The following is an 8,729-nucleotide window of genomic DNA, read 5'->3' as shown; positions in this document are numbered from 1 at the left end:
TAAAACATCCCTCACCTTCTTCCCCCCGCAGGGCCTCTTTTAACTAATGTGATACTAAAACCTAATTGTCCACCTACTGCAAACCTGGCTGTTGCTAGGAGACCGGCTCACCTCAGCCCTTAAAGGTACATTAGCTGCTAATTGGTGAACCTCTCCATTCTTTTAACTATGAATTTTTTAACACCCGATAGGTGAAATAAAATATCTGGGTTTTCTTATTGGCCTTTCTGGGGCCGGGAGAATGAAGAGCGTGTCACTGATAGGTTAGGTTGAAATTATGCGGGCAGTGGGCTAAAAAGCCCTCTTGTGATTTCTGATCTCCCCACTTGAGATTCTGTTTCACATCACCCTGCCACTTTGATCTGGCCCACGCCTTCATTAACCAGGTCCCACACTTGCCCTTGTTGAATCCTACCCCTCTCAGAATATCAAAAGTTAATCGGGGAATGCCTAGGGTTTGTGGGGGTGTATGCCCCCCTTGGAAGTTGCCTAGGGTTTATGGGGGTGACTACCCCTCTTGGAATTTGCCTATTTATGGGGGTGTATGCCCCTTTTGGACTTTAGGATTAGGTTTAAGTGTAGGGCTGGTGGATCTATATGTTTAGCTGGCAAAGGTTAGTCTGCAGAATTTAAAGTCTGAGCTCCTAAGCCAGCTGCTTGTATAGGAAAATCGAAACCTCTCATTATCATGTGCCAGGACACATCATCAGTAATGCACTCTCGGATCTTCGGGTGTTTCGAGCCTTTACATTAGACACCCTCCTCGAGCCGGCTCCGTCAAGTTGATCAAGCTTGCCGTGTGTATTACCCCTGGACCAGACAATGAAAGGCGACACCTCCCCTGAAATGGCTTAAACCAAGCCAATCACGCTTGGCGTATGTACTACCCCCTAGACCAGACAACGAAAGGCACAAAATTGTACAGGTCATACTACTTCTAAGGGTTTAATTCCAGGGCGGCCTAGCTCCTTGGGCCTCATTCAGGCCATGCGGAGAATCTGTAGGCCTACTTCTTAATTCCCTTTAGTAGTTGGGACTATTTTTCCAGAATTTTCACATAATGAAAGTTCTGGACTATTTTTAACCTGACCGTGGTTAAGAAGGAATCCCCAGGGACACTAACCAGAGTTACCCACTCGCCCACGTGGCAGGTATCGATCCACACAACCTCTCCTATCCTTGCCTTTCCACATCATTAAGACAATAATGTAAGTAAGACAATAAATAAAAGAATAATGTTCCTACTGCTTATCTTGCGTCTGCGATTTCGACTCCAACCAATTGCCTTCAAAAAAGCGTGATTCCCGACCGGAAGGTCCAACTCGACTCTCGTCCGTCACTCGGGTCTTCTGTGGAGTCTCTAAACCCAGACAGTACTGCTATCCAGTTAAAACATCCCTCACCTTCTTCCCCCCGCAGGGCCTCTTTTAACTAATGTGATACTAAAACCTAATTGTCCACCTACTGCAAACCTGGCTGTTGCTAGGAGACCGGCTCACCTCAGCCCTTAAAGGTACATTAGCTGCTAATTGGTGAACCTCTCCATTCTTTTAACTATGAATTTTTTAACACCCGATAGGTGAAATAAAATATCTGGGTTTTCTTATTGGCCTTTCTGGGGCCGGGAGAATGAAGAGCGTGTCACTGATAGGTTAGGTTGAAATTATGCGGGCAGTGGGCTAAAAAGCCCTCTTGTGATTTCTGATCTCCCCACTTGAGATTCTGTTTCACATCACCCTGCCACTTTGATCTGGCCCACGCCTTCATTAACCAGGTCCCACACTTGCCCTTGTTGAATCCTACCCCTCTCAGAATATCAAAAGTTAATCGGGGAATGCCTAGGGTTTGTGGGGGTGTATGCCCCCCTTGGAAGTTGCCTAGGGTTTATGGGGGTGACTACCCCTCTTGGAATTTGCCTATTTATGGGGGTGTATGCCCCTTTTGGACTTTAGGATTAGGTTTAAGTGTAGGGCTGGTGGATCTATATGTTTAGCTGGCAAAGGTTAGTCTGCAGAATTTAAAGTCTGAGCTCCTAAGCCAGCTGCTTGTATAGGAAAATCGAAACCTCTCATTATCATGTGCCAGGACACATCATCAGTAATGCACTCTCGGATCTTCGGGTGTTTCGAGCCTTTACATTAGACACCCTCCTCGAGCCGGCTCCGTCAAGTTGATCAAGCTTGCCGTGTGTATTACCCCTGGACCAGACAATGAAAGGCGACACCTCCCCTGAAATGGCTTAAACCAAGCCAATCACGCTTGGCGTATGTACTACCCCCTAGACCAGACAACGAAAGGCACAAAATTGTACAGGTCATACTACTTCTAAGGGTTTAATTCCAGGGCGGCCTAGCTCCTTGGGCCTCATTCAGGCCATGCGGAGAATCTGTAGGCCTACTTCTTAATTCCCTTTAGTAGTTGGGACTATTTTTCCAGAATTTTCACATAATGAAAGTTCTGGACTATTTTTAACCTGACCGTGGTTAAGAAGGAATCCCCAGGGACACTAACCAGAGTTACCCACTCGCCCACGTGGCAGGTATCGATCCACACAACCTCTCCTATCCTTGCCTTTCCACATCATTAAGACAATAATGTAAGTAAGACAATAAATAAAAGAATAATGTTCCTACTGCTTATCTTGCGTCTGCGATTTCGACTCCAACCAATTGCCTTCAAAAAAGCGTGATTCCCGACCGGAAGGTCCAACTCGACTCTCGTCCGTCACTCGGGTCTTCTGTGGAGTCTCTAAACCCAGACAGTACTGCTATCCAGTTAAAACATCCCTCACCTTCTTCCCCCCGCAGGGCCTCTTTTAACTAATGTGATACTAAAACCTAATTGTCCACCTACTGCAAACCTGGCTGTTGCTAGGAGACCGGCTCACCTCAGCCCTTAAAGGTACATTAGCTGCTAATTGGTGAACCTCTCCATTCTTTTAACTATGAATTTTTTAACACCCGATAGGTGAAATAAAATATCTGGGTTTTCTTATTGGCCTTTCTGGGGCCGGGAGAATGAAGAGCGTGTCACTGATAGGTTAGGTTGAAATTATGCGGGCAGTGGGCTAAAAAGCCCTCTTGTGATTTCTGATCTCCCCACTTGAGATTCTGTTTCACATCACCCTGCCACTTTGATCTGGCCCACGCCTTCATTAACCAGGTCCCACACTTGCCCTTGTTGAATCCTACCCCTCTCAGAATATCAAAAGTTAATCGGGGAATGCCTAGGGTTTGTGGGGGTGTATGCCCCCCTTGGAAGTTGCCTAGGGTTTATGGGGGTGACTACCCCTCTTGGAATTTGCCTATTTATGGGGGTGTATGCCCCTTTTGGACTTTAGGATTAGGTTTAAGTGTAGGGCTGGTGGATCTATATGTTTAGCTGGCAAAGGTTAGTCTGCAGAATTTAAAGTCTGAGCTCCTAAGCCAGCTGCTTGTATAGGAAAATCGAAACCTCTCATTATCATGTGCCAGGACACATCATCAGTAATGCACTCTCGGATCTTCGGGTGTTTCGAGCCTTTACATTAGACACCCTCCTCGAGCCGGCTCCGTCAAGTTGATCAAGCTTGCCGTGTGTATTACCCCTGGACCAGACAATGAAAGGCGACACCTCCCCTGAAATGGCTTAAACCAAGCCAATCACGCTTGGCGTATGTACTACCCCCTAGACCAGACAACGAAAGGCACAAAATTGTACAGGTCATACTACTTCTAAGGGTTTAATTCCAGGGCGGCCTAGCTCCTTGGGCCTCATTCAGGCCATGCGGAGAATCTGTAGGCCTACTTCTTAATTCCCTTTAGTAGTTGGGACTATTTTTCCAGAATTTTCACATAATGAAAGTTCTGGACTATTTTTAACCTGACCGTGGTTAAGAAGGAATCCCCAGGGACACTAACCAGAGTTACCCACTCGCCCACGTGGCAGGTATCGATCCACACAACCTCTCCTATCCTTGCCTTTCCACATCATTAAGACAATAATGTAAGTAAGACAATAAATAAAAGAATAATGTTCCTACTGCTTATCTTGCGTCTGCGATTTCGACTCCAACCAATTGCCTTCAAAAAAGCGTGATTCCCGACCGGAAGGTCCAACTCGACTCTCGTCCGTCACTCGGGTCTTCTGTGGAGTCTCTAAACCCAGACAGTACTGCTATCCAGTTAAAACATCCCTCACCTTCTTCCCCCCGCAGGGCCTCTTTTAACTAATGTGATACTAAAACCTAATTGTCCACCTACTGCAAACCTGGCTGTTGCTAGGAGACCGGCTCACCTCAGCCCTTAAAGGTACATTAGCTGCTAATTGGTGAACCTCTCCATTCTTTTAACTATGAATTTTTTAACACCCGATAGGTGAAATAAAATATCTGGGTTTTCTTATTGGCCTTTCTGGGGCCGGGAGAATGAAGAGCGTGTCACTGATAGGTTAGGTTGAAATTATGCGGGCAGTGGGCTAAAAAGCCCTCTTGTGATTTCTGATCTCCCCACTTGAGATTCTGTTTCACATCACCCTGCCACTTTGATCTGGCCCACGCCTTCATTAACCAGGTCCCACACTTGCCCTTGTTGAATCCTACCCCTCTCAGAATATCAAAAGTTAATCGGGGAATGCCTAGGGTTTGTGGGGGTGTATGCCCCCCTTGGAAGTTGCCTAGGGTTTATGGGGGTGACTACCCCTCTTGGAATTTGCCTATTTATGGGGGTGTATGCCCCTTTTGGACTTTAGGATTAGGTTTAAGTGTAGGGCTGGTGGATCTATATGTTTAGCTGGCAAAGGTTAGTCTGCAGAATTTAAAGTCTGAGCTCCTAAGCCAGCTGCTTGTATAGGAAAATCGAAACCTCTCATTATCATGTGCCAGGACACATCATCAGTAATGCACTCTCGGATCTTCGGGTGTTTCGAGCCTTTACATTAGACACCCTCCTCGAGCCGGCTCCGTCAAGTTGATCAAGCTTGCCGTGTGTATTACCCCTGGACCAGACAATGAAAGGCGACACCTCCCCTGAAATGGCTTAAACCAAGCCAATCACGCTTGGCGTATGTACTACCCCCTAGACCAGACAACGAAAGGCACAAAATTGTACAGGTCATACTACTTCTAAGGGTTTAATTCCAGGGCGGCCTAGCTCCTTGGGCCTCATTCAGGCCATGCGGAGAATCTGTAGGCCTACTTCTTAATTCCCTTTAGTAGTTGGGACTATTTTTCCAGAATTTTCACATAATGAAAGTTCTGGACTATTTTTAACCTGACCGTGGTTAAGAAGGAATCCCCAGGGACACTAACCAGAGTTACCCACTCGCCCACGTGGCAGGTATCGATCCACACAACCTCTCCTATCCTTGCCTTTCCACATCATTAAGACAATAATGTAAGTAAGACAATAAATAAAAGAATAATGTTCCTACTGCTTATCTTGCGTCTGCGATTTCGACTCCAACCAATTGCCTTCAAAAAAGCGTGATTCCCGACCGGAAGGTCCAACTCGACTCTCGTCCGTCACTCGGGTCTTCTGTGGAGTCTCTAAACCCAGACAGTACTGCTATCCAGTTAAAACATCCCTCACCTTCTTCCCCCCGCAGGGCCTCTTTTAACTAATGTGATACTAAAACCTAATTGTCCACCTACTGCAAACCTGGCTGTTGCTAGGAGACCGGCTCACCTCAGCCCTTAAAGGTACATTAGCTGCTAATTGGTGAACCTCTCCATTCTTTTAACTATGAATTTTTTAACACCCGATAGGTGAAATAAAATATCTGGGTTTTCTTATTGGCCTTTCTGGGGCCGGGAGAATGAAGAGCGTGTCACTGATAGGTTAGGTTGAAATTATGCGGGCAGTGGGCTAAAAAGCCCTCTTGTGATTTCTGATCTCCCCACTTGAGATTCTGTTTCACATCACCCTGCCACTTTGATCTGGCCCACGCCTTCATTAACCAGGTCCCACACTTGCCCTTGTTGAATCCTACCCCTCTCAGAATATCAAAAGTTAATCGGGGAATGCCTAGGGTTTGTGGGGGTGTATGCCCCCCTTGGAAGTTGCCTAGGGTTTATGGGGGTGACTACCCCTCTTGGAATTTGCCTATTTATGGGGGTGTATGCCCCTTTTGGACTTTAGGATTAGGTTTAAGTGTAGGGCTGGTGGATCTATATGTTTAGCTGGCAAAGGTTAGTCTGCAGAATTTAAAGTCTGAGCTCCTAAGCCAGCTGCTTGTATAGGAAAATCGAAACCTCTCATTATCATGTGCCAGGACACATCATCAGTAATGCACTCTCGGATCTTCGGGTGTTTCGAGCCTTTACATTAGACACCCTCCTCGAGCCGGCTCCGTCAAGTTGATCAAGCTTGCCGTGTGTATTACCCCTGGACCAGACAATGAAAGGCGACACCTCCCCTGAAATGGCTTAAACCAAGCCAATCACGCTTGGCGTATGTACTACCCCCTAGACCAGACAACGAAAGGCACAAAATTGTACAGGTCATACTACTTCTAAGGGTTTAATTCCAGGGCGGCCTAGCTCCTTGGGCCTCATTCAGGCCATGCGGAGAATCTGTAGGCCTACTTCTTAATTCCCTTTAGTAGTTGGGACTATTTTTCCAGAATTTTCACATAATGAAAGTTCTGGACTATTTTTAACCTGACCGTGGTTAAGAAGGAATCCCCAGGGACACTAACCAGAGTTACCCACTCGCCCACGTGGCAGGTATCGATCCACACAACCTCTCCTATCCTTGCCTTTCCACATCATTAAGACAATAATGTAAGTAAGACAATAAATAAAAGAATAATGTTCCTACTGCTTATCTTGCGTCTGCGATTTCGACTCCAACCAATTGCCTTCAAAAAAGCGTGATTCCCGACCGGAAGGTCCAACTCGACTCTCGTCCGTCACTCGGGTCTTCTGTGGAGTCTCTAAACCCAGACAGTACTGCTATCCAGTTAAAACATCCCTCACCTTCTTCCCCCCGCAGGGCCTCTTTTAACTAATGTGATACTAAAACCTAATTGTCCACCTACTGCAAACCTGGCTGTTGCTAGGAGACCGGCTCACCTCAGCCCTTAAAGGTACATTAGCTGCTAATTGGTGAACCTCTCCATTCTTTTAACTATGAATTTTTTAACACCCGATAGGTGAAATAAAATATCTGGGTTTTCTTATTGGCCTTTCTGGGGCCGGGAGAATGAAGAGCGTGTCACTGATAGGTTAGGTTGAAATTATGCGGGCAGTGGGCTAAAAAGCCCTCTTGTGATTTCTGATCTCCCCACTTGAGATTCTGTTTCACATCACCCTGCCACTTTGATCTGGCCCACGCCTTCATTAACCAGGTCCCACACTTGCCCTTGTTGAATCCTACCCCTCTCAGAATATCAAAAGTTAATCGGGGAATGCCTAGGGTTTGTGGGGGTGTATGCCCCCCTTGGAAGTTGCCTAGGGTTTATGGGGGTGACTACCCCTCTTGGAATTTGCCTATTTATGGGGGTGTATGCCCCTTTTGGACTTTAGGATTAGGTTTAAGTGTAGGGCTGGTGGATCTATATGTTTAGCTGGCAAAGGTTAGTCTGCAGAATTTAAAGTCTGAGCTCCTAAGCCAGCTGCTTGTATAGGAAAATCGAAACCTCTCATTATCATGTGCCAGGACACATCATCAGTAATGCACTCTCGGATCTTCGGGTGTTTCGAGCCTTTACATTAGACACCCTCCTCGAGCCGGCTCCGTCAAGTTGATCAAGCTTGCCGTGTGTATTACCCCTGGACCAGACAATGAAAGGCGACACCTCCCCTGAAATGGCTTAAACCAAGCCAATCACGCTTGGCGTATGTACTACCCCCTAGACCAGACAACGAAAGGCACAAAATTGTACAGGTCATACTACTTCTAAGGGTTTAATTCCAGGGCGGCCTAGCTCCTTGGGCCTCATTCAGGCCATGCGGAGAATCTGTAGGCCTACTTCTTAATTCCCTTTAGTAGTTGGGACTATTTTTCCAGAATTTTCACATAATGAAAGTTCTGGACTATTTTTAACCTGACCGTGGTTAAGAAGGAATCCCCAGGGACACTAACCAGAGTTACCCACTCGCCCACGTGGCAGGTATCGATCCACACAACCTCTCCTATCCTTGCCTTTCCACATCATTAAGACAATAATGTAAGTAAGACAATAAATAAAAGAATAATGTTCCTACTGCTTATCTTGCGTCTGCGATTTCGACTCCAACCAATTGCCTTCAAAAAAGCGTGATTCCCGACCGGAAGGTCCAACTCGACTCTCGTCCGTCACTCGGGTCTTCTGTGGAGTCTCTAAACCCAGACAGTACTGCTATCCAGTTAAAACATCCCTCACCTTCTTCCCCCCGCAGGGCCTCTTTTAACTAATGTGATACTAAAACCTAATTGTCCACCTACTGCAAACCTGGCTGTTGCTAGGAGACCGGCTCACCTCAGCCCTTAAAGGTACATTAGCTGCTAATTGGTGAACCTCTCCATTCTTTTAACTATGAATTTTTTAACACCCGATAGGTGAAATAAAATATCTGGGTTTTCTTATTGGCCTTTCTGGGGCCGGGAGAATGAAGAGCGTGTCACTGATAGGTTAGGTTGAAATTATGCGGGCAGTGGGCTAAAAAGCCCTCTTGTGATTTCTGATCTCCCCACTTGAGATTCTGTTTCACATCACCCTGCCACTTTGATCTGGCCCACGCCTTCATTAACCAGGTCCCACACTTGCCC

Source organism: Hypanus sabinus, chromosome 21 (assembly GCF_030144855.1).
Source record: "Hypanus sabinus isolate sHypSab1 chromosome 21, sHypSab1.hap1, whole genome shotgun sequence".
Classification (NCBI taxonomy): Eukaryota; Metazoa; Chordata; class Chondrichthyes; order Myliobatiformes; family Dasyatidae; genus Hypanus; species Hypanus sabinus.
This window is presented reverse-complemented; position numbering follows the sequence as displayed.